Here is a 27,267-nt window from a genome sequence, read left to right on the forward strand (position 1 = left end):
GACTCAGTAGAAAGTCTTGGACCCGCAGAAACTCTGTCAAAATAAAAAGAATAGCTTAAAATTTTCTTCCCCCTTTTAGCAAACTTTTGTTTTCCTTTTTCTGCCGAAGTACTAAATGCCTTGGCTGGGCCTACTTTTCCTCTCTCCTGGAGTGCAGAAACCTCAAGAACGTGCATCCTAGTGAGGGCACACACAGAGCCCAATTTCTGCCTGGAAGTTCCTGAGTTTCTCATTGACCTTTCAGACCTCGGGGCAGCACTGGAGAAAAGGCAGTGGTTTGGATGGCAGTGGAGGGAGTCTGAGCTGGACGCTGGGTGGGAGCACTTCCCACATTTGGACTCAAGTTCAAAGGGACTGAAAACATCTAGTCTTTGAACATAGTCCTCGAGTCCTCATATCACAAAATCACAGAATCTCAGGGTTCAAGGGATTTTTTTAAAAAAAAGTGTATGGTCCAATTTTTTTGATGATGTACAACACACGTGATGATTTGGGAAACCCAGAAGAAAACAAAAATTAAGGGGAACATATTTGTCTCTGAGAGCGGCTCTGATGTTCTCAGCCCTTGGCTTTAAATCAGCTCCTGGAGGTCATATAAAATAATATTCCGGGCATGAGACATGCTTAAACTATTTCAGGATATAAAGTGTGTGTTTCCCTGTCCCACCACCTGTCTACACACACACCCCAGATAATTCTACACTTCTCAAGATAAATACACTCATTTCCATCATCTCTTCCTCACGTGTGTAACTTCAAGACTTCGACACCGTAGTGCTTTTGCTGTATCTGGTACAGATGCTTTTGTCAAGTGTGAGACGCACATGTGAGACTATAAAGAAAGTGTGGTCTGATGCGCGTGGAACTTTTGTTTCATAAAATGGCGCCCAAACACAGAGGGCAAGGGGAGACCGAGAAAGAGGCAGGACACTCCAGGTTGGTAGGCAGTAGGTGTGGTAAGTAAAAGAGCTTACTTTTAAGGCTTGTCTCAGGCAGCCTCAAGACACAGATCTTCCTACCCATTGGCTAGAATCTTAAGTGTTGATATAGAGCCCTCAACTGTGGTCAGTCATGTACACCATCCAGATGGTCTCAACAACATGTGGCTCTCTCAAGGATCTGTCCTCAAAAATGATTTCCACTGTGGGAACAGTGGACAGAACGTACATTCCAAGGACAGGAAAGGGGGTGACAAGCCTCTGATTGCTGTAGCCAGCTCATGGGTCTACTGGCGGCCCCGTCCTCTCCGAGGCCTCTTCCAACAGGAACACATTGGTGTTTTCAGCATTTTTCCTTCATGGGCTACATTTCTACTAATAAACTGAAGATCAGCTTCTTCTTTTTTTTTTTTTTTAAAGATTTTATTTATTTATTTGAGAGTAGGCAGAGAGGCAGGCAGAGAGAGAGAGAGGAGGAAGCAGGCTCCTGCTGAGCAGAGAGCCTGATGCGGGACTCGATCCCAGGACCCCGAGATCATGACCTGAGCTGAAGGCAGTGGCTTAACCCACTGAGCCACCCAGGCTCCCTGAAGATCAGCTTCTTGACTGTCTCATTAGTCCACTCCTGTGCTTCTATAAGCGTATTTACCCCCAAATACGAGTTGATATTCGCTTTATTAAATTTTATCTGAGCTCACCTCTTTTATTTATTTAATTGTTAAAAAGATTTTATTTATTTATCTGTCAGAGGAAGGGGGGGGGCAAGCAGAGGGAGGAGCAGGCAGAGGCAGAGATCCCGATGCGGGACTCGATCCCAGAACCCTGAGATCATGACCAGAGCTAAAGGCAGATGCTTAGCCAACTGAGCCATGCAGGCATTCCTGGCCTCACCTCTTTCATCCAGAGTCTATCCAAACATCATTATGGATGCTATTTTCATATTTCTCTCAGTCTTTTAAAAGTAAACATGATGAGCACGCTTCCTCCATCCTTATCCACATAATTAACAAGGTAATTGAAAAAATGAAGCCGGAGGACAGCCAAACCTACGTGAGACTATTCTTCAAGACATTAGCAGTTGCCTAAGATGCATATGTTGCCCAGGCAATCCATCCTCTTCCCAGCGTCCAGAGTTGTCTGCAATCAGCCCATTTCGTTCACAAGAATATTATGACAGATCTCATCAGTTGCGTTCCTAATCTTAGTTTACGAGGGAAAACTTGGGTTTGTATTACCTTTCCTGCTAGCCCTGAAAATAGTTCCCAAGGTGTGTTACACACTCGGTACCTGTGTGAGGCGTGGACATATTAAAGATGCAGAACAGGAATACCAGATCCACAGGTCAGCGATGACGCAGGAGACACAGAGGATTTCCGATCCGCGGTCAGATGACATTTGTGAACTCCTGACATCATGTAGATAAAACATGAATCCGAATAACACCGACGCCTTTTCTTACACTCCTCGGATTATCGATTATATCATCATTATATCATCATTAATGATTATTATCATTCTTTCCCTAATTCCTGTAGCCACAATTCTGAGAGTTAGCTTCGTTTCCTCGTCTTAGTAGTTCCAACTCCCTCTTCCACGTCTTCGCCCGTCTTTTTGCCTTGATCTTGTGCACCATTGTCATAGCCTCCCAGCTGGCCTGGAAATACCCAATCTCATCCTGTCGTGTCTCCTCTTACCCAGCTCCCTAGAAGCCCCTTCTAACATACAAATTTTATCATCGCCATTTCTTATTGAAAAATATTTTTTTCTTATCGAAAAAATTTTAATAGTTCTCCATGGGTTATGGCATAAAGCTTCAGTACTCTATGATTTCAGTACTCTATGATTTCACTTCTTGTTTGGACTCTGACTATGTCCGTAGTGATGCTCAACCCAGGTGCCCCCTCTAGGGCCCAAGCACCCACCCGCTGGCCCACGGCAGAAGACCCAGCTGAAGCTCACAGCTATCCCCTCCCTGGGAATGGCCCAGTGTTTCAGGAAGAGCCTTCATTAAGGCGGATCACTCAGATCCAAGAAAGTCTCCTAATTCCTACTTGCAACAGTACTGCCGTCCTCACAGCCCTCTTCCTATGGGGATGGTAGAACTCTGTCCTTGTGCTTCAGGTCAGCAAGACAGGGAAGACTCCAAAACGGAAGGCAGCAAGATATGTGAGATGTGAGGCTGAGCGAGAAAGTTTTTCAGAAACGTGCACATACGTACGCACGCATTTATTGTTCCTTTCTGCCTTCCTCCCTCCTTTCTTTTCTACAATCCTTCCTTCCTCGCTCCCTCCCTCCTTCTGTCTGAAACTGCTCTCCTGACCAAGCACCCTTTGTTCTATGTTATTTTCTCGGCAGCCCTCGCCAGGGTCTAACACTATGTTTTTTCCACTTACTTACCCACTGTGTATTATCTGCCACACCCCATTGAATGCGAGTTCCGGGGGTACCTGGGTGGCTCAGTCCCAAGTAGCTGCCTTGGGCTCAGGTCTTGATCCCAGGACATTGCATCCTCCCTCTGCCCCTCCCCCCTGCTCCTGCTGTCTTCTCTTCACTCTCTCTCTCTCTCTCTCTCTCTCTTTTTCCCTCAAATAAATAAATACATCTTTAAAAAATTAAAAAATAAATGAAAGTTCCATGAGAACAGGAATTTTTGCTCTCTTGTCCTTTGCTATAACTCTAACAGCCCACACAGAGTAGAATCCCAACAAATATTTGTTTAGGGAACAATTGAATGAATCAACGAATGAATGAATTTTAAAAGTTTGATACATTTTGCTTAAATTTAACAATTTGAACTAAAAGAGAGAATTTCAGGTGTAGTGGAAAGGAAGAATCAATACGTTGTGAGGACACGAGTTGAGGCAAGCAAAATGTAAAAATCAGCGAGAAAACTATGTCATGAAAAAAATCAAGAACACTAATCTAGAATCAGATAATGAACAGCTCCTACTGCATGTATGCAAGCTAATTGTTCAATCACTTAGTCAAGTTTGAAGTAAAAAAATAATCTCATTTTCACTCAAAACCCACTTGGATAGTATTTTTAGCCACACGGATGCTTCCAGGTTTTCAAATGGTAAAAGGTGCACCAAAGCTTTCAGGAAGGCTGAATATTCCCGGGCAGCAATAAAAATAAGTTTAAATTTCCAAGAAAAAGAACTTTTCAGCTGGGCCAGAGCTGTGGAATAAAAAGGTGTTTAGTTAACATCTTTTCCAGACATTAGTGCAGAACCAGAAGACTTTTTTTTTCCTCCCACGTAGTAAAAACACCTGGAAATATTAGGAGCCTTTGGGATAAGAAATGATCTTTCAGCTTTTGAATATTTTTGCAGTTCTAGCTGATGCTAAAGGGAAATTTTAGGGAAAAAAATTTATAAGTTGTTTTCATTGACTTCGGGGGAAAAGAAATTTCTCACTTCAATGTTATTTAATCCTAACAAATAGACCCTCAGTTCTTACCGTCATGCTCAGCTGTTAATCGATTAATAACAACTGGGGGCATGCAATCAGAAGTGGACAAGTACAGAGAACACTGGACTATTTGTTCAGAGAAGGGTTTCTGAGGCTGCGGTTTTCATCTCATAGCTGCCTGATCTTGGCAGGCTTCTTTAGCCTGATGAATTTCTGCTTCCAAAATGGCATGATTAAAGGGAATGTTGGTTTTCCCCAATTCTAAATTTCTGTGACTCTTATTTTCTTTGTATATTTGTCCAGAACCTTCCAGAAATAAAGAGGATTAGGAATATATATACATATACATATATACACACACACATTTATACATACACATATATAAACAAATATATGTATTATTATATAAATATTGTATCTATAACATATTATATAAATAAAATTTAATTAATATGTAAATAGTACATAATGCTTCCTATGAATATTCGTTCATTGTATTTACATATATTCACTTACACGTGAATGGAACTGATGAAAAACTAGCACTTAGTTTTCTGATAATGGGCTTTTATATAGCACTGGTTTACATAGTGAAGTCCCCAGAAGTTAAAAATATTTCATTTAGGTGTTGTTTTATTTGAACTCTGTGCCAGGGCCTTTTCCACTCTGAGGGCTGGTTTGCAAAGCGGCTCAGTAGTGTTAACCCTTTCCTCTTGCTGGACCACGCCTCAGGGGTTCTGTGCAGCGTGTACCGGAGGGTTCCCTGGTTTAATACTGTTATCCAGGCAGTGCCTGGGTGGCTCAGTGAGTTAAGCCTCTGCCTTCAGCTCAGGTCATGATCTCAGGGTCCTGGGATCGAGCCCCGCATCAGGCTCTCTGCTCAGCAGAGAACCTGCTTCCCCCTCTCTCTCTGCCTGCCTCTCTGCCTACTTGTGATCTCTCTCTATCAAATAAATAAGTAAAATCTTTAAAAACAAAACAAAACAAAACTGTTATCCACACTAGTGCTTCCATGATCCTCCTCACTGTCATTCCAACCCAAGCAGGACCCATTCTACATAAATCAGGAAAAAAGTAAACAGGATAAAGGGACGTTATCTAGGAGATTATCTTGGTGAAGAGAGATGCTTGGCCGGTTGCAAGCTCATGCCCAAGTCCGGAGCCTTGCCTTGAGCGTGTCCTCTGAGACAGCGACAAGCACTGTGGGAATAATAATAGCGTCTAAGATCTTGTACTGGAAGTGGGAGTTCAGGTATAAAGAACGTTATACGGACTTTGATACCATTTGTTTGACTAAACAACTTGTCAACCTTTTCTTCACAAGAGAGTTGTCAGAAAAACATTTTACTTTCTTAAACAATGACGAATTTGAGTCTTATACAACTTTTCAATGGATATAAGCCTCGTAATCAATGCAGATAAATTACTGCAAATACCAATTAAATTGCTTTAGGAAAAAGACGAGGAGGTAAATGAGGTCAATAACTAAAAAGAAGAAAAACTGAGTAGCTGAGTAAGAACAGGAATGATAAAGCCAGTGTCTCAAGGGCGAGCAGCTCATTATCTCTTCGGAGTAACTCCATCACTGATCACTTCTCTGCCCACCTTCTGCTTTCCCCTTATCTACAGTAATACTATAAATGACATTGACTTTCCAAACCCTGGCTAAAATGGTCAAACAGCTCATTCCCTTAGTTAATTCTGCCCCCACATCAGGTGTTTTGGCATTATAGAGTCAAATGAAGCTTCATATTCAACAACTGAAAACCTAAATGTCTTTAATAGGCCCTAGTATACGGAAAGGATATTGAACACAATGAGAAAATTGAGTTCATTGTTTCATAATTATTGGATTTTTAATTAACTCTCTTCCTAGGACTATTTGCAATTGATTAGAGTTGTGGATGAGAAAACTATAAAGTGAAGCAAAAAGGTCTTAATTAAATGATTTAACTTGTGTGTTTTTATTTTTATTGTCTTGACTCTTCCAAAGCTTTATCACAATGGCTTAAATACCTAAGTTCTTTAGGATTGGTGAAATAACCAAAAATTGGAAACTCAAGTCCGTTCACTTCCATTGAAAACCTATGAGGTGCCAGTCACTCCCCACACCATCCACTCAAGATTCTTCCTCGCTTCATGTGCCATACAGAAAGACAAAATGTGGCCAACTAAACTGTGATATGTGTTTCTTATCAGTTAGCTGTTTTTATTTTATACTTCTTGAAAGAGATCTTTTAGGCTTATTTAGAAGTGCATTTATTTTTATCATATCTCTCTATTCTATAAATAAAAGGGAAAACACAAGTGAAATAAATTGGTTGAGATATTCCTAAAACTCCTTTGCAAAATCCAAGCATTCACTACTCAACTTAGAATTATATGCCTGTGTTTTTCATACACATCATCCTCTGTGTCTTTAAGTATCGACTATGCAATTCTACTAAAGACAATCCGTAAAAGAAATCAAACTCTTTTGGTGCTGGCTTATTAGCACACTTGTATAGCCCACCAAATGTTGGTTCCAACTTCTAGAATCTTGCTCAGTTCCTCCGAATCTCCATGGCCCACATCCGGTCACCCCACACATCTGGTTCCAAGATTATTCTGCTACTTTCTCTGGGATTTTATTCCAAAAGGCTGACACCACATTTGCATGTTTCAAGATCTGAGCTTTGGACAGGTGTACATCACCTTGACTGCCTTGGCCAACATAGATAGCAAGATGCCATCAATTGCTATTGATCTGATTAGATTTTTTTAATCTTTTTTTTTAAATTTATTTATTTGACAGAGAGATCACAAGTAGGCAAAGAGACAGGCAGAGAGAGAGGGGGAAGCAGGCTCCCTGCTGAGCAGAGAGCCCGATGTGGGGCTCGATCCCAGGACCCTGTTTATTTTTTATAAACATATATTTTTATCCTCAGGGGTACAGGTCTGTGAATCACCAGGTTTACATACTTCACAGCACTCACCAAAGCACATACACTCCCCAATGTCCATACTGATTAGATTTTTTTAATGTGAAAATTTTTTTCATAATTTTTAGTAAGGGAGGGTCAAAAGGGGAAGGAGAAAGAGAATCTTAAGCAGGCTTCATGCCCAGCGTGGAGCTCGGCATAGGACTCGAAGTCACAACCCTGAGATCATGACATGAGTGGAAATCAAGAGTCAGACATTTAACCTATTGAGTCATCCAGGTGCACCCCCAAATTTTTCATATTTAAAAAAAGTATGCCTCTGAGAATCAACAAGATTGATATTTTGCCTTACTTGATTCTTACAACAACTTCATGTGGTAGAAATGCTTTGCTCACAAAAGTCAGGCAAAGAGACCAAGACCACAATGTTAGTAAATTACAGATAAGGCATATGTACATAAAGTCAGTTGCTTCTTTTGGGATAGAATTGGTCTTAGATCAAAGGGCAAAGCAGGTGGGATGTGTCCCACACTCTTCCATCCACCATTTCAGCCACTCCTTCCTCCCTGTCCCATGTCCACAGACAACTCAATGTTCTTTGATTCACCTTGAACATTGGATCATTCCAAACCCTTGCTGTAGCAACAACAATTACCTGCGGTCATCACCTAGTCATTCAAAAGCAGTTAGTGTTCATCTATTATGATACCAGAATTGAGATACAAGAACAAATACACACAAAGAGGACAGACACAAGGACTACTTCTTAGAATTTCTAACATTTCTAATGATTACTAGGGTGGGTCCTATTCTATTCCTACAGTCAAGCATATTGTGTCACAGGCTTCCATAATTTCTCACACTCACCTTCAGTCATGAGTATAGCACTTTTTTTAGAACCTTCTTTCAGAAAGGACTAGTTAACCCTCTAGGAGGAGTGTGATCAGCTGAAAGCCACCTACTGTTGGCCCCTTCAGGGATGACCTCAGCTTTCTAGGCCAGGGCACGTTCTTGTTGAGATAGCCCATCCTGGACTGGGTGAGGATGAGGCATGAAGCGCAGCCATTTCCGCCTCACATGGTTTGCTCTAAGGGACAATCGGTGCATAGGGGCTTCCTGTGGGACAAACGCAGAGCAATGTCACGTGGGCAGAGTAGGTTGACAGCTTCCGGCCTTTCCTTTTCCCAGGTGTTACTTCCCAACAAAACCTCTCTACTCCTCATGCATTCTTAACATGTGCTTTCCTATCTGCAAAATTTTGCTTTTCATCCACTCGAAAAGTTCCTCTCTTCTCCTCCATGCAGTTAAGTCTTCCACCTTTTTTGCAAACCTACTTGCGTCTACTGCCTTGCACAAAAGAGTCTGTTCAGTCTCCTTCAGCCCATGGAAAAAATGTCGATAGGGGTGCCTGGGTGGCTCAGTGGGTTAAGCCTCTGCCTTCAGCTCAGGTCATGATCTCAAGGTCCTGGGATGGAGCCACACATCGGGCTCTCCGCTCTGCGGGGAGCCTGCTTCTCCCTCTCACTCTGCCTTCCTCACTGCCTACTTTTGATCTCTCTATATCAAATAAATAAATAAATAAAATCTTTAAAAAATTTTAAAAATGTCGATGATCTTAATTTATGTTGGACTTACACTGAAAGCTATTTTACTGATTGTTATGTTGTGCTATAACTGCCTTATATATGTTGGTTATATTTTCTCAACATCTTAAAATAGCAGAACTGACCTGCTCAGGTGCCCTCAGATTCAAAATTTCTGTTGGTACAGATGAAGCCCCTTTGGAGCACTTTCAAAGACCAGCTCCTGCAGATCATCTCCTGGCCTCTGCCCTTGGACTGTTGGGACCACTCTGTCAAGAGGGGTCAAACAGCCAGAAGTGCCTGGGTGTTTATTTTTATTCCCTCATCATCTTCCCTCCCTTGACCTCGCTCACTCTCCTGAAACCATTAACCAATAAGGCAATTGACTGTTGGGGGGAAGCCCAGCAAATTTGCATAGATTTAGACAACTCTGAGGCATAAATTAAAATCTAGCATTCCTCTGCGTAACTATGATACACCTTATTTTCTATAGGTCTTGCATCTGAAGTTGTACAGTTTCCTATCTTCTTCCTCTCACCCTCCTTCCTCCACCACCTCCATGTTAATCTCTGGGAACACTTGCTTTAACGTTGATTGCATATAAATAGGCATTCCAGAGTCTGCTCTGGAAAACATATGTTTTCTGTGTACTATGTGTAACACCTACTGCTATGTGAGATATGTTAGTTTAAACCAGAAACAACTACTGTTATTCAACTGTTTATGACCAATAAGAGTAGTCATTTCCAGTGATTTATGAGTTGTGGCTCCATATTGAATAACTGATCAAGAGGAAATTTTGAGGCTAACTTCAACAACTGCCTTTGTAAATTAAAAAAAATCATATAAAATGATAATAATAATACATAGGCAAACACACAAATACATGGCAGAATTCACGTTGAGCAACCATTTTCTATCCACTTATAATATGGCAAGGGCAGGAATAGCCTTAAATCAAACAATATGATTTCTTTTTTTTTAAAGATTTTATTTTTATTTATTTGATAGAGAGAAAGATCACAGGTAGGCGGAGAGGCAGGCAGAGAGAGAGGAGGAAGCAGGCTCCCCGCTGAGCAGAGAGCCCAATGCGGGGCTTGATCCCAGGACCCTGAGATCATGACCTGAGCCGAAAGCAGAGGCTTAACCCACTGAGCCACCCAAGTGCCCCAAACAATATGATTTCTGATGACTTATTTGAGAAAATGAATAAACTCCTTGATCATTGGAATTTGGGAAGACTTTTGTGAATAAGAAAATCATTGCTTGAGTCCACAAATTGAGTTACAAAGATCCATTACACTAATGGCTTAATGTAATCACAGCAAGCAGATTATGCCTGTAATTTTTATTTTGCTATATAACATAAGGAAAACTTACGAGACAAAACTTTATAAGCTATTTCCCAAGGACATTCTTATATAAAAAAGCAACAGTATTTTTGGTATAATTTAGTTATTATCCTGCCTAGATGTGGACGCTGCATCTAGTGGCCTCCGAAGGCTTTCTCCAGTTTCACAATGTGAGAATGTTTTGAAGACTAATGAGGACATACTTATTCAACACCATTCTCTATTTTATTTTCACACTAAAATAGGAAGCTTTGGTTCCCTGGTGGTTTAGTAATTAGACATTATCACGGCTGTGTATTGAGATTGGTTTCTGGTCAGGGAATGGAAAATTTTCAGTTCCTAGTATAAAAATATTCGACTGCCTCACTAAAAATACCTATTGCATCAAAGGGAAATTATTCATACAAAGCATTTAAATCTTCAACAATTGAATTTGTAAACTAATTGGCGTTTTGTTAATTCATTAAACAAATACTGATTAAATACCCTACCGGGAAAAAAAGTATTAAACAAGGCAAAATAGGGGATACAAAGGCTTGTAAGTTTGGGTTACTCTCATTAAGGGCGTTAAAATCTAATGACAAGATGTATATTCATAAATAATTATCATAAAAGACAGGACAGAAACAAAAATAGGCTCAACTTATCCATTGGAAAATGCTACTATAGGATAATCTATCAGGTGAATATATCTCCTATATCTTTCACAAATTTCCCTCAGCTACTTGTACTCTTTAAGAAATAGCTGTACTTTGGTAGATTCTAGCTGCAAACATCTCAAAATCAACTTTGCAGGCTGCTTTTGGGGTTAGTGAGATGGAATAGTTTAGGCAATAAACCAGAGTCCACGTTTCTTAAAGAATCTTTTCATTTACCTGATATGGTTCCAAATGGCTTTGTCATTTTCTCCCCCTGATGATACATTTTCTCATTTCTCTTTCTCGCTCAGAAGATTATCTCCCATGAACAGACGGACTACATAATATTAAGAAATCTGTGTTAGTCCAAGTTTCGTGAACTTCAGAAAGTAGCATAAATCTGACTTTATCCTCTTAAATTGCATTTTTTACTTTCAGCCAAAACAAGTGTGTGTGCGCGCGCATGTGTTAATGCTTGTAGAAATAATGCGATATAAAATGAATACATCTTCACCAGGAGCATTGCTACTGTTGTACACTGAACTTGAAGATGCTGCGTTACTCACCAGGCTGAAATACAACCCTGAGAAAAAACAGACTGCATCATTACTACCTTTGCTTACCTGAACCCAACCTATACAACTAGGTCATTGGGTTTAAAAAATTATATAGTACTTAGTGGCTCAGTCATTAAGCGTCTGCCTTCGGCTCAGGTCATTATCCCAGGGTCCTGGGATCGAGCCCCATGTCGGGCTCCTTGCTCAGTGGGAAGCCTGCTTCTCCCTCTCCCTCTGCTGCCTCCACCCCCCGCTTGTGTTCTCCTGCTCTCTCTCTCTCTCTCTCTCTCTCTCTGTCAAATAAATAAATAAGACCTTTTAAATAAATAAATAAATCTCAAACCAAAAAAAAAAAAAAAAAAGAAAGAAAAGAAAAGTAAATAATTACGCTGTGCTTAGAAAATATACTTGAACTTTGGCGCAGCTGTCATTTGTGAAACAGGAAGCCCAGGACTGGTAACCTTAGTAACTTTCAACCCTTCTGTGTCTTGAACGCCAAGGATTTTAACAAAATGTATTCAAACCATGCCTATGTATCCTCCATTTTATAAACCTAGTAAGAACTATTTTCCTAATTTTATCAGGTGTTTGCTTCCAGTGTTTTTGGAGGAATGAAACCTGAGTAACAGTAGGGCCTGGTATATGAGTTGGTTTGAAACCTCAGGGGCTCCCCAGATGAAATATGAAATTGACTCCAGGACAGAGGACAAGGTGTGACCAAAGAAAGGTCGAATGGCAGGTGGCAGGTTTGATCAACAAGGGGACTTACTTACCAGGCTTGTCAGGAGGCCACAAGAGTAGATGGCCACACCCACTTGCCCGAATCTGTAAGTTTAGAGACCTTCCGGGCCTCAGGGAGGTGTACTAACCAGATGGTCTCAACCACGCATTGCTTTCTCAAGACTGCGTCCTGGAAAATGGTTCTCCCTGTGGGGAATGGTGGGCGGCGCATACATTTCCAGGACAGGGGAGGAGGCCAGGAGCCGCCAGTTGCCAGGTCCAGCTCAGATGAGCCGAGGAAGAGAACAAGGAAAGACGCAGGAGTCAGACGCTAGCTTCTGCCGGGACCAGCAGGGAGCTCTGGGGATGAATTATACCAGCGTTGGTCTGCTTTGAGGCAAGAAGCCAGGTTTTGGTCCAAACGTGTCCATGTGTCTTTGGTTTCAGAGCACCCCTGGGGTCGGGGGCAGGGAGCATCTTATCTTCCAAGTTGAGGCACCCCCTGTTTTGAAGAAGGCCGTTCTCTGAAGAAGGGGACGGCTATGGGAAGTTAGCCCTCATCCTAATGGCAGCTGGGGATGGGTGCCCTGGCCTGTCTGAGTGGCTTGGGGGTGGCATCGACGCGATCCGACACCATCCACCCTGGTCTTCTCCGTGCTCTGCAGATCTACTCACCTCTCACACTATGTATTCCATCCAGGCACGGTCTCTCTGGGGTTCTGATTGGTCACGATTCCTGGACAATTTACAAGAGGAGATTAGCAAGATGGGCAGCCCCCAATGTCGCTGGCCCCGAGTTCACCAGCAACGGTCCTCTCTGTCACCCCTTCCAGATCCCTCACCTCCGGGCCAGGACCTCTGGGTGGCTTGTCTTGTTAAGTGCCCTCCCGCATCAATGGGGGGGGGGGTGTCTGAGGCCCTGGTTATCATGAACTTACAAGATATTTTACACAATAAATGAGATCTTCAAGGTCATTTTCAGAACTGAAAGATTTGCTTCTATCTGGTGGCAACTTTTACTATGAAATAGTCCAAACATGCATCATTTTCTTGCTGAGTAACACTATTAAAACATGACCTTTGTTTTCAGAAGTGCAGCAGTTTCTCTGGGCGATTGGCTCAGCTACTGCTCAGTACAAGGAGACCTCTGGTCTGCTCCCCTCGTAGTAGCAGTGTTGTTTATTCCTTATTTCACAGCCTTTTCTCTGAAAACATGAAGTAGAGCAATATGGTGAGCTCTGAATTCTTTTAAATTAATCTGTAACGTAAGCATAGTGTGAAGACCACACTTCTCACCGTATGATTCTCAAATTCCAGCTTGTCCTCTGGATCCCTCCTCCATTACTAGGCAGTTTATCCTTCCATAAAAGAAATTGATTGCATTTCTTGCTCCAACATATTTTTGCCCATGTGAAGAGTCACCGCTTCTGTCCGAGGTTTACCAGCATCTTTCCTTCTTCTATTCGCTGTTGAAGGGCGTCATGAGCCTATCCCCTATCTGTGACTGATTTAAATGCAATCAACAACTTCTTGAAACATTAAATGGCCATCTGGCCATCTGGCCTTCAAGTCTGACTCAGCGGATGGTTCTTGACCACCTAGTTGGACTCATATGTTTTTCACAGCTACATCATGTCAGGGTCTATCAAAATTCTAGAACTTGTCCAGTGTCCATATGATGATGGAGGTGCATAGGACTTACAGGAGAGGGAAAAAAGTAGGCAAGTCCACTCTGGTCTATGAAGAAAAAATGGTAATGGACCAGTGCCAGCTACTGGAATGACCTTGCTCAAAGGGATACTTGTTTTATTAAGACAGATTCTCCATAGTTGTATGTCCCACTCCAGAAATACTTAATCAGAATCTTCACGGAAATATTTAAGATCATCCCAGGGATCCTTATTATCAAAAAGTTTAGGAAACATTGTTTTAAGGAAAAGGTAACATGCAAGGTGTCTTCCAAAGCCTCGCCATACTTAAGTGGTGAGCAAATGTTTTGTGGCTGCCTGGAAAGCTGATTCATGAGAAGACAAGAACACCCCAGAGACACTCAATATCATGCTTCCTGCTGGGACATCTAGGAAACACACTGTGGTAAGCCTCCCTCCGGCTCTCCATCATCAAAATGCATCTATTCTGTATAGACTGAATTCAGAACATGCTAATCTGTGAGTTAGTGAGCAGTAGATAGATGCCTCCTGCTTCGCCTTTTTATATTTTTAAATTATGTCTTCTGGACCTTCAGTTTCCCTGCCCCAAGTGTCTCCAACAGAGGAAATTCAATCTCATCAATATTTAGGGGCAAGTGAGCCATATGTCAATCCAGTATAAGCAAGTGTGTACAGATTAAAACCAATCTTAACTTCTGTGTCATTTACACATGAATCTAATCTAATGGAATCCTGGAGTCAAACAGGTTTCTATATTCCCATAAAGCACATGGCATTCCCCCATGGATTTATTTTTAAGTTTAAAAAAAAATTTTTTTTAAAGATTTTATTTATTTATTAGAGAGAGGGTATGTGAGAACACAAGAGCAGGGTGAGAGGCCAATCCCGATGTGGGGCTCAATCCTGGGACTCCAGGATCGTGACCTGAGTTGAAGATAGATGCCCAACTGACTGAGCCACCCAGGTGCCCCTAAAGGTATTTTTAAGTAAGTAGGCGCCACATCCAGCTTGGATGTGGGGTTTGAACTCATGACCCTTGTGATCAAAACCTGAGCTGAGATCAGTAGTCCAACATTTAACCGACTGAGCCAACCAGGCACCAGATCCACGCCCCACCCAGGGATATTTAAATTCCTCTTTTAGCAATTGTTATTGTTTTCTCAGTTACTCACTATGGTGTCAAGTGGGATACTAATTTTAGATAGAAATAAACAGTAGGGACAGATGAGTTCTTGAGAAGAAATATCCCATTTTCATTAAATTCTTACTATCTTGAGTGTCATAGCCATTCCTAAGCACTTGCCAGACTATGAACGAAATTTTCCCCAGTTCATAGTTTACTATCTTGGTAGTACATTGGCATGGCTTCATCCTCTGTATTATAAAGTTCCCTGTATTTGAGGGTTTTCTCTCCGCTTGACAGCACTCCTTCCCTGATCTCATACTGCTGAACGCAGATTTAACTACATAAGCTCTCACACTCAGATTTTCTCCAGGGCAGGCACTGAAACAGGCCCTTTGGAGAAGGGGCAAATGGAGAAGGGAGGAATATGCCTGTTGTAAAGACACACAGGACATCAACCGCTGCTCTCTGTCACGTGGAAATGCACGCCTGATGGGCCCAGATCTTCCTATTTTTTAGGATAAACTGAAAATCTCGTGGTTTTCAATGTTGGCAATTGATTTTAATTTGTCAAAAATGTTTTGCAAGTCAAACAACACACACCTGTGAATGGTATTGAACTCCTAGAACAGCAATTCACTTCCACTGAATTACAGCAATAAATCTAGCTACAGAGCCTGTTGCACTTCCCTAATTTTACCAATAAGAAAACGCAAGGGATGATGAGTAGGTAGAGGAATAAAGTGATTTTTGGGACACTAAAAATCTGTCTTTTATGATGACTGTCTACTCTCCAAAAATGCCAAGTTCCTACAGATTCCGGGAGGCCTATAGTGAGCTTTTCCATCACTTCTTTGGTGCATGCATTTCCCAAGGCCTTTTTCATAATTCATGAGGTTGTTTGGCACCTAAATGCGAATTATAGATACTCACACAGCCATAGTTTAATCAGGGATGGATAAGGGTCTGAAATACCTGATTGTGAGGGGTGTTGCTGAGATTACTAAAACTGATGCCATTATTACTTCATTCACAAAATTTCTAAATCTTGACTATTTCATTAATATGGTTTTCTAACGGATTGTTCTGACTCGACAAATTCTAGAAAAAAATGCACAGCTGTATATTTTAAAGATACAAAGTGAAATAAACGAGCATTAAGTCAAACAACTGAGAGCAATGAAGTAAGAGGATTAAACAAATGGGTAGTTTTTCTAAACAAATTGTTTATAGATTTATTAATGTTTAAATTGCTTTCCATTTTGTGTTGTGAAGAATATTTCCACATGATTTCTTCATTTGTTGGAAATGTGGGTTTTTATATAGTTGTTCTAAAATTTTCAGATATTTGAAAAAACTTCTTCCACATGCTTCTGCATTTCTTGAAATGCCAATTGTTTTTAAATTTCCTTAAAAAAACAAAAACAAAAACAAAAACAAAAAAACGGTGCTAATGTTGGCCTGAAGTGAATAGATTGTGCCTAGGTTTCTTTTCTCCATGTAAGTTAATTAAATATACATAACCAGAAAATACATTTTTTAAAAATGTGCTTATGACTTTACTTTCTTCCCTTGGGCTATAATATTTTCTGAGAAGGGATTGTTCTTTGTTCAGGAGTTCTAATTTCTCTCTTAGGGGAAAGCTTCGTTCAGTTTTCTCTCTCCTTCTATGTGTGTGCCTACGTGGATGATGTCTAAATCGCTCAGGGGTTCCTCCGTGGGTTACTATAAGGCAAGATGCCCGCCCCGGGTTGAGTTTTCAGGGAGCACAGCCCAGAGAAGATGCCCTCCTGGCCTGCGTACGGTGCTCAAGATTCCAAGATTTCCCTAAACCTGGTTGGCGAGAAGCTGCAGAAGACAGCAGGCGCAGCTCTTGTCCCGGACCCTTACAGCGCACGCAGGTGACCATCAATTTTTGGATGGACATCCCGCCTCAGCCACATAGCGAAAATTTTTCATTTTAAGGGGAAATGGGGACGTGTTCAGGAGACTGTAAGTGTCACCTGTGCGCTCATTATTTCGCAATTTCACACTCAAAAGGTGAGACTAGCCGGCATCCTCAGAAACCGTGTCCGCGAAGCCCGGATCACTCACACGCGCTCACACACGCACGCACACGGGCCCTGCGCGTCCCTATGCAGTGTCCTTGCGTGTGCCCCGCGTGTGCCCGGCTCCAGGCGCACGGCCGTGGCCGGGGTCAGGCCGAGACCACGAGCGGAGCCGGCGGAGGAGAACCCAGCTGTTGCTGGGAGACCGACCGCCGGCGGCCGCGGGAGAGAAGGAACCTGCTGGCAGCGACCCTCCGCTCCCGCCGCCCGCCGCGCCGCCTCCCCGGCCCTTCCCTCCCTGCCGCCCGCCGCGCCGTCGCAGCCCCTGTGGCAAAGACAACTCTGATTTAAAAAAAAAAAAAAAAAAAAAAAAAAAAAAAAAAAAAGCCGAGACCAAAAAGCCCTGACCCCGCACCCCTCTCCCGCAGGCCCCGCGCCCGGGTGGCAGCCGCGCGCGCCCGCACGCCGAGCGCCGAGCCGCGGCCCCGGCCGGGTGGCGCGCGCCGACGGAGCGCGGGAGGTGAGGGACCGCGTCCCCGCGGGGTGGGCGCCGCGCCTGACCCGCCGCCGCCGCCGCCGCCGCGCCCGCGGCACCATGACCGCTGCGAGCACTGGGGTTACAGGTTGGTCGCGGCCGCCTGAGGCCCGGGCGCGCGCGCTGGTGGCCCTCGCCGGGCGGGGCAGGGCTGGTGGGGGGCGGGGGGCGAGGGCCCGGCGTGGGGGGGGGGGGGGTGGGGTGGAGGAGGGGCGCCCCTAGCCTCCGCCGGGAAGGGGCGCGGGCGGCCGCCAGGCCCCTCCCTGCCCCTGCGGCGGGCTGCGGCGTCCCCGCCCGGGCAGCGCGCGGGTGGGCGCCGGGGGCCGCCAGAGTCGCCAGAGCCAGGCCTGCCCGCGGGGCGCCCGGGGGCAGGTGGCTCGGGCCGCGGCGGCTGCGCTGCGCGGGGGGCCCCTCCGCCCCTGAGGGCGAGCGTGCGCCGGGCGGGAGGCAGCGGTGCTCCAGCAGGTTTCCCGAGGGGCCGGGGCCTTGGGCTCCACCCGGCTCGTGCGGCGCGCGGTGCGCTTGGGAGCCCTCCTTTGATGAACCGGCCCGGGCGAGCCGCTGTCAGGGTGACCACCCGAGCCGGCAAAGCGGGGTCCTGCAAAAGCGACAGCGTTTTGTCATTGAGCCCTTAGGAGACTGGCTCGGATCTCCAGACGGGCCCAGAACCCCCGAACAAGGAAGGGGTTGTCCCTCTGACTCGGAATGTTCCTCATCACGCATGGTAGATAGCTCTGAACTCGGGTCCTTATACATTCTTGAAGTATCATAGGATAAATCTTCCAGGGTGACCCATAATTGTTAGGGAGTATATTATCAAGGATGTGTACGCGTCCACGTATCGGTTCAGGCCTCCGGAAGGTTATGGTCTTCATCTCGTGCGTGTAGTCATCAGCTAGGCCCAGATTTCCCTGGTGACGAAATGGGAGTTGGGGACCAGTGACTGCTGTAACAAGGCCAGGGTTGGAGAAGACCTTTAACAGGGAGCAGAAATTAACAGGTGGCTAATCTTAACAGTTTGTGATTCCCATTTTCATCGCTACAACTGTGATTTGATTGGAAATGAAGTCAGAAGGGGCAGGTGTACACTCCTGGGCATGCACGTTCATATTTGTTTTATATATAGAAAAAAAAAGGTTATGAATTGTCCTCCAAAAATGGATCAACATTTTAAAGGTTAACTCTCGTGTTGTTTGATTTTTACCTTCTTCAAAGACCCACGCAAGAAGCTTTGTATGCAAACATTAAACATTTAAAAATTTATCCTTTGAATTTCAAAATCATTAGACATGAAAGAAATGACGGAGATGATAGACAAAGAAAGAATAAACGACCGTAGTCCTAATAACTGAACACAAATGATTATAATTTCTATGTAGTTGTTGTAGTCTTTTAAAAACTACATGACTTCATATAGTTAGAATCATGGCATCGTACAGTTTTTATACTGGTTTTCCCAGTAAATATTTAGCATATTTTAACATATTTAGCATATTTTGCCCCATACAGTATTCTTACTTAACAAATTCTAAATAGCTGTGTAAGACTGTGCACCAGGAATACAACTTCACTTCTGTGGCCACACCTCTGGTTGCTGGACATTTGTTGTTTCCAGTTTCTCATCATTAAAAATAACATATCAAAAGTATTTGATTATCAAAATTATTATGGAAATTTATATTATGGATATACTGTGTGTGTGTGTCTGTGTGTGTGTTTATCTCTCTATCTTCAGGCTGTTTTCCTAAAGATATAAATTTGAATAAGATGTTTTCTATGTTTCTGCAGTAAATCTGCCTTTTTTTGATATATGTGGATCGCTTTCCTTCTTTTACAGGAATAAAGAAAGATTAAAAAAATATCCTGGACATATAACCTTTGCACCACGTAAAAACTTGACTTTTAACAAATTCATCTAAAATCAAGATGATAAAATATACTTCTTAGTTTAAAATCGTAAAAATGTTGTAAAAGTGGTCAGGTGAAAAGAAAAAAAAAAGTAAGTGAATGCAAGGTCTTTTAGGAATAATGATTTTTCAGCCCAGGAGTCTAATTCTGGTTTTTGCTTCCTACTCAGACTTCAAATAAATGATCAAAGGACTTTATATAGTGAGACACCTGCACCCCATGGGTACAGTGGAGGGAAGACCATTTGCTCATGGGGTGTGGACTCTGATGCATTTCTGGTGGATTCACCACAGATGGAACTGGAAAGATGGACGGATGGCATAACCAAGGTTCAGGCCACAGTTCCTTTTTGACTTGTGCAAAAAGTGAGGAGCAGGGCTCCAGGCAGAACTTCATCTGAAAGGCTGAAGTCTAAAGTTAACTCTTGAAGTGGTTTCTCCATGAGACCCAGGGGCTGGTGCAGACTTACCAGATGGAATGTGCTCCAAGGACAGGGACTGACCCCATGGTCCAGAGAGAGGTGCGGGACTGGGGCTTCCAGGAAAAGAGTCAGGAGATGTAAAGTCCAGAAATCAGCACACCATGGCCAAGGGAAGCCCGTCTGCAGAGGCTGAGTGGGGGACCTCTCTTCAATTATGCAAAGGGAAGAGAAGGGGAGACTTTGTTTCAAACAGGATGATGTGTCTGGAAGACAGCCAACAGAGACACACAGGGAGTGCTCTCCCTGACCATAAGCCAGGTTCTTAGTGAAATGTGAGCACTGTTTTCTTTTAGGTGAAAACAAATAACCCAAATATGCAGATGGAAATGGGTTATAATGGACCGGAAGCACTAACAGAAAGTGGCTAACATATTGTTAGAGCCTAGCAAACACTTTGCATCTGAAAAAAGAAAAATATCCCATCGGTATTCTGATCAAGTTAAAAAATTATTTACTGGGTGGACAAAATGGATGAAGGGGCTCAAAGTATAAACTTCCAGTTAGAAAAAATAATTAATTAAGTCATGGGATGGAATGGCTAGCACAGTGACTGTGGTTAATAATACTGTGTCATATATTTGAAAGTTGCTGAGAAAGTAGATCTTAAAAGTTCTCATCACAGGAAAAAATCATAAACTATGGTCATGGGTATTAACTAGACTGACCGAGGTGATCACAACAACAAAAAGAGAAAGGAAGAAGTGTTTATCTATCTACAAAGAGGACGTGCAGACTGCCTTCATATAACCTTTCCGAAACTAAGTATCAGCCAGCAGTAAAATCATATCCTGAAATTGTGTAATTCTGAATAATACCAGAAGATAGTTCTTGCAGGATACTCCTACAGGGTCAAAAATGAAATAGAAAAAAAGAGGAAGACATACATATGAGGCAAGTTAAAGAAAAGGTGGAAGAGAAGAATGTAAGTTACAGGACAGTTGTTTGAAAGGTGATTAGATGAGAAAAAAGAACCTTAAAGCAATAAAAGTTACTAACGATTATGAGCCTTCCCGCCATACCAGTGTTCACAGCAATGTAATATTTTTAGCGGAGGGTATTCCTAAGTGTATCTATTCAGGGAGACATGGCTCTTAGACGCACTGTTTTCTCAAAGGTTTCTGTGACCTATGATGGGATAAGAAATTAGCGTTTCAACCTAGGAAGTAAAGAAAACAACACGACAGAACTAGAGAAGACAAGAAAGGGCGTAAGGTTTAAAAAACACACCTGAATTTGTTATAAAGTAGGAAAGCTTTAGACGTGATAGAAAAGAACCGAAGAGCCAGAGCATTCCAGGGTTTGAGGCACATTAGCGTGTAGCCAATCCACAGGATCTCAAGAATGTGGTCAAGAAGAAGGAGAAAAATAACAGTGGGGATCAGTGAAGGAAGGTGCTGGAGAAAATGAGTGTACAGTCTTAAGGATGTGTACCTGGAACCCTACTATGATCATGGAAACCAAGAAGTGGACAGTAGATTTATCAGCAGAACAAATGTTAAGAGATCCTGGTGATCAAATCAGTAGAAGGAAAGGGAGGGCATGGGTGGAAAATAAATCCAGAATTTTAAGTTTGGGTGATTGGGGGGTGTTTTTATTTGTTTCTTTGTTTTTTTTTTTTTTTTTCCTATTTAGGATGCCTAGACAGAACAACTAACCACTTTCTCGCTCACTGAGCAGTATCTATTGGTTAAATCATTTGCTTCATTATTTTTTTAATCAGTTCTTTGTAGTAATTATGAGATCGATAGGTCAACTTCGTGGGTCACTTCTGAACTAGGGTAAGGATTTTTTTTAATTACTTAATATTCCTAAAAAGACAAATTACGGAGGCCTCGATCAGATAAGATACAAGTCAATGATGACTTAAGACACTATTAAATCTGTATTATGAAAGTTAAGGTTAATCTAAAATGAGAGAATCTCTCAAGTAGGAAAACTTAACCTTAGCTATTCCTCCCAGGAGCTAAAATGCAGAGATGAAGAAAAGTATTGTGAGTAATGGATTTAATTTTAATTTTAATTTTTTTTAAATATTTTACTTATTTATCAGAGAGAGAGAGTGGGAGAGAGCAAGCACAGGCAGACAGAATGGCAGGCAGAGGCAGAGGGAGAAGCAGGCTCCCTTCTGAGCAAGGAGCCCGATGTGGGATTCGATCCCAGGACGCTGGGATCATGACCTGAGCCGAAGGCAGCTGCCCAACCAACTGAGCTACCCAGGCATCCCATGGATTTAATTTTTAGAAAGAGGGCTTCTTGGATTTGGAAACACCTTTCATTGAATTAGTCTTTCCATTTCTTTCGATTCGATATGTCAGTACTTTATGGAGGAAAAAAAAAAGATCAAATTCTAGAGAACCTCAAAAAATGTTTCTTCTGTTTATTAAGTAAAAATTAAAGCAATTTTAAAACCTAATTAGTTGAACTAGACCATTTGTTTTTGCTTTGTTTCAAGTAATGAATAGCCATTTTCAAGGTATATTCTAGACTAAAATGTTGTAGGAGAAAAGCCAAGCAAAAGAGTTCTTAGTTACTTTCTCATAAGACAAAAACCAAAACCCTATTCTTGTATAGAAAAGATTTTCCATATAGTTTTTTTTTTTTAGTAAATTCTGATGGTTTCTGAGGAAAACTCAAGAATAGAATATACTATATGTACACATAGTTATAAATCAAAATTTCTGTCTCAGATTTCTATTTTGTTTCAGTTGTTTAGAACTAGTCTTTTCTTATTTTTATCCCCAAACAACCAGTCTTGATGCTGAACTATAAGCTCCGGAGGTACTAAAATGCTCTTCTGAACATCTAGATTAGTGACCCCATCACTAATGGGGACCACTTCTGGGAGAGTGTGTTAAAATTGCATGGGGAGGGTTTTTTAAAAATACCACTTCCCATAGTCCACTCCAGAAGGTTCTTAGTAATCCTGGTGTGAAGGCCTCCAGGGATTAAGATGTTTGAGAACCTCCTTGGATGATTCAAAGGTTCAGCAGTCTTTGGAAAACTACTGTTTGGAAATCCTTCACCTTCTTTGTCTAAACTTGATGGATTCTTATTACAAAATCAAATCACAAACAAACAAACAAACAAACAAAAAAACCACAGGAAACTCCTTTTGAATTGCCATCTTATTTGAGTACAGTCTGGTAAAGTTTTGAAAACCACTGTTTTAAACCATCCATCTTCTTTGTTCTTTGCAAATTCATTACAAGATTAAGCAACCACCCTAAAAATAGATAATCTCCTTTTCTGATTTCTCATAATATTTAAGTGATACTAGCAGTTTATCAAGACAAAATGCCTATCCTTGAACTCTTGGTAGAGGAAAACCTTCAAGGCCCTGGGGCCAGGTGGAGGATGGGGAAACCTTTACAGCACTCTTCCGAGATTGGGAAATGTGACCTTTCAAAGTCACACCTTCAACCTCTGGTGATTTCTAACTGACATTCTTTTCCTGAGATTTTTTTTTCACCAAACTGTACTCAGAATAAGTCACAAAAATTTAAGTGTATATCCTTTCTAAACTTGGGGTGAATGACCAGGCTTGTTAAAAGGATCGATTGTATTTTCTGAGTAGGGATCTGGCCAGAGGCTCATTGCCTCAACTCGTAATCAGTACAGTGATTAGGTGACACACAGACAGGCCTGTGCCCTCTCCTGGGGCTGGGCCAGTAACCGCAAAGGGGCGCTCAGCCATTCTAGTCCATCCTGAGGTCCTCTCCAAATCCAGTGATTTTTAAAGGTCAGAGGAAATTCAATTTTCACAAACAAAAATGAAACAGAACAGAATTCTTAGTGAAGTAATGACAGTTTTGAAGCATTCATAGAAAGAACCAGAAAAAAAAAAGTTATATGCTGTTTTTCTTCGGGATTTGGGAAGTAGAACCAGTATAAAAAGTGGGGGACCATTTTCTTTCTTTCTTTTTTTTTTTTTTTTGATAGTTAGCCACTGTACAGTACCTCATTAGTTTTCAGTGTAACGTTCAGTGATTCATTACTGCATATAACACCCAGTGCTCATCACAACACGCGCCCTCCTTAATACCCATCACCTAGTTGCCCCTCCCCCAACACCCCCTCCCCTCTGAATCCTTCAGTTTGCTTTCGGGGTCCAAAATCTCTCGTGGTTCCTCTCCCTCTCTGATTTCTCCCCCTTCAGATTCCCTTCCCTCCCCTGTGGTCCTCAGTTCTGTTTTTAATCAGTGTGCTGACAAAAGGAACAGAGAATGAAGAGCTGGGTTTAGAGGTGGCCTTTTGAAATGTTTCACTTCCTCTGCTTGGTGGCCCGTCTTGGGTGGCCCCTGTGTTCTGCTGAGACTGGACTATGCGTGTAGCCCTCTGTTTTTGCCGGGCTACATCCTGATTTAGCCAGGACCAAGTCGTAGATGAGTAAGCACCCAAATGAGAAGTGCATTTGGAGAGAGAGTCAGAGCTTGCTGCTGTGAACCCAGGGGTCAACATTTCAATGATGTCTTAGTTCTCCCGCTAACGTGATGTGCTCTGCTGATCACTGGAGCAGACATAAAACTCAGGCTACTTTGAGAGAGAAAAAACACAGCCACTTCCCTTTTCTGTGAGCAGAAGCCAATTAGAGGCCCATAAAATTCATGAGCTGAGGGGACTAATGACAGACTTGCTTGAGAGTGGCCTGCGAAGACTGACCTGCACTTCTAGGGGCCACCATGCTCCAATCTGTTGTCACCACTTAGACATGGAGGAGTCAAGAATTGGAGAATCTCCATCCCTGATCTCTGGGAAAGAAGATTCTAGTCACCAAGCCTTGGAAAGGTCAGACCGAAAGATGTGGACAGCTGAGGATCATGGGGTCAAATCAGAAAGTGACGGTGGGCAGGACGCTTCTACTACCTCTCAATCTCAGTTTAAATCTCTAAAATAAGATGAATAGAGCACCTGCCTCACTGGGGCAGGGCAAGAAATCGGTGAGATGACCTACGCAGAGCTCTTAGCCTCATATGCCATAAACTCTCAGGAAAATGTTAGGTGTACTCTGTGCAAGCTTCACAACTAATAATTATTTTCATATTGTATTTGTTTTAAATCACAAATGAATTTCATGACTGTTGTAAAACCTTTGAATTTTACCAAAGATCTTGAAATTCAGACTCCCTGAATTCTAAAATTGTTTCCAGTTCATGTGGCACTGGGCAAGTTTGCCTCAGACTTTTAATCTGCACAATGGAGGTAATATTAAAAATTACTTCAAAGATAGTAAGGCCTTGGAATTGCGCTTTGCACAGAGTCAGGTTTCCATAAATGTTTGAGTTCATCTTTTAAGTGGAAGAGGAGGAACAAAAGAGAACACAGAATTTAAGGCTTGACTCTTCTCTAACATAATGAACAGTGGTTTATGGACTATCATCCTACCCTAAGAATTACGATCACATGCATAAAGTTGGGAGCAATTTCAAGACTGCGATAATAGATTTTATCATTGGAAGTTTCTTGGGATGTAATGTCCTGCAAAGTCCAGACGGTGCGGGAGTCCTTTTTGAAAATTTCAGAATGTTTAGTAATTCTCTCTGAGAACATCCAGAAAGCAGCCAGCCACGTCTCAGGATGACCCAGTGTATTATTATTAGAAACTTTTAGATTAAACAGCTACCACTTGCTACCTTCATTCAGACTGGTAACTTCCATTTAGTATGGATTTTCCTTACTGGAAGAACCACCGCAAAACAAAACCACAACCTTGACCATATTCTGAGCTGTGGATTTTGAGTATGGCAAGAGTACTTCTTTTAATAAACTCCTTCTTTTTGCCTTGGTACATTCTCTGCAGAAAGGATATACTCTTATGCCAAGGTGTCATCAGTGGGATCTAGTTTCTAGTTTCACATTCTCAGCATATTCAGTCAAGGATTTATGAGACTAGGGGTGCTTGGTTGGCTCAGTTGGTTAAGCATCTGAATGCTGATTTCAGCCCAGGTCATGATCTCAGTGTTGTGAGATGGAGCACAGTGTCCCACTCAGCGCTGGTCATGGAGCCTGATTAAGGCTCTTTCTCTCTCCATCTTCCTCTGACCCTACCTCTACCCCACTCACATGGGCACACACACTCTCTGTCTTAAAAAAAAAAAAAAAAATTAGACTAAAACAAACTCTAAGAAATTAAAAAAATCTGCCATCTGTAGGAAATTAAGATAGCCTTCTGTTTCCTGGGAGATGTAAAATTATTAGATATTAGTAAATGCTTTTTTCTCGTCCCCCCCCCCAAATTTAGAGAAAAGATAATAAAAGCATAATAGAACATTTCTAGAATTCACCCTAGAGGAAAAAGACTGGATAATGAATAATGACTTCAGAAACCTGAAAGTGACATTTAGATAGAGTCCATGAGACATTTGAAGATTCTTGCCAGAAAAAAAAAAAGAGGGGGCACTTTTTTTTTAATCGTGTGGCTGGAATAACCATAAAATGAATCATCATAAAAATGAATTCAATTTTAAGAAATGAAAAATGTCTATACTATTTCCCCCCTCCCAAAAAAAATAATTGATGTCAAGTGAGTTTATAATCACTAGGTTGTATGATGAGACTATCTTGAAAAAGTAGTTTTCTTTTTATTACCACTCTGAGTTAGAGTGTAGTTAATTTTAAATTTAATAGCTCTGCAAGCCACATTGTCTTGGTTCAGATCTTGGCTCATCTCTGTGCCCAGACTCCCTCATCTGCGAAAACGTCTTTGTAAGAATGGAATGACATGAAGCACGATGTGCTTAGAACAAAGCCTGGCACCTGACAGGCCCTCAGTAGACATTGGAAGGAATCTGTTTTTACATGGCAGTTGACAGATTTTGAGGGGAAGTCAACTGATGAGCTCATGATTGTTTTCTTTTTTGTGAAGCATTCAGACTGGGGAATATATATTCAGCTTCGTATACGATCCTGTCTGTAATACTTTTCCTTCAGTGGTTTTGATGATTAAGATCAAAGGTAATTATTGAACACCACTAGGCAGGAGCTGCTGGGCAGTTGGAGTCCGCGTGGGAAAGTGCTGTGTGCCAGGCTGAAGAGGCTGTAAGGGGTGAGCTCATGAAGGTGGGTGTGGATTACTGCTGCAGCACAGGACACAGGTCCTTGGTGTCCCTAGGAGAGATCCAAGACGACATGAGCTTGCAGAACTAGAGGAGTTTCAGCCATTCAAGATGGTGCGAGAGGACACTCCGCTGGCAGGCGGGGTGCAGTCCTCAAAGGCAGTAGGGTGCTACCATATCCTGGGAACCAGAGGGCGGATGAGCGGATGGGGTGGAGAAGCATGAGGCAAGGCAGAGAGATTTTGGATCACAGAAAATAAGACAAAAATAGTGGGGTTTGCTCCCTAATTTATAAGCATGGCATAAAATGCATGATGCTATATTCATTTG

General features: G+C 42.3%; 1 protein-coding gene across 2 annotated transcripts in view; it reads left to right on the plus strand.

Annotated features, from left to right (window-relative positions):
* The first annotated feature begins 17,444 nt into the window (after positions 1 to 17,444).
* Positions 17,445 to 27,267, plus strand: part of NALCN (sodium leak channel, non-selective) — a 303,251-nt gene continuing 293,428 nt past the window's right edge. For both annotated transcript variants that reach the window (XM_045081349.1, XM_045081348.1), the window contains exon 1: positions 17,445 to 17,584. The gene's annotated coding sequence lies outside the window, so the exon portion shown is untranslated. The remainder of the gene's footprint in view (positions 17,585 to 27,267) is intronic.

This window comes from Mustela putorius, unplaced genomic scaffold (assembly GCF_011764305.1).
Source record: "Mustela putorius furo isolate JIRA1106 unplaced genomic scaffold, ASM1176430v1.1 tig00000551_pilon_pilon_pilon, whole genome shotgun sequence".
In the NCBI taxonomy this organism is placed as follows: domain Eukaryota; kingdom Metazoa; phylum Chordata; class Mammalia; order Carnivora; family Mustelidae; genus Mustela; species Mustela putorius.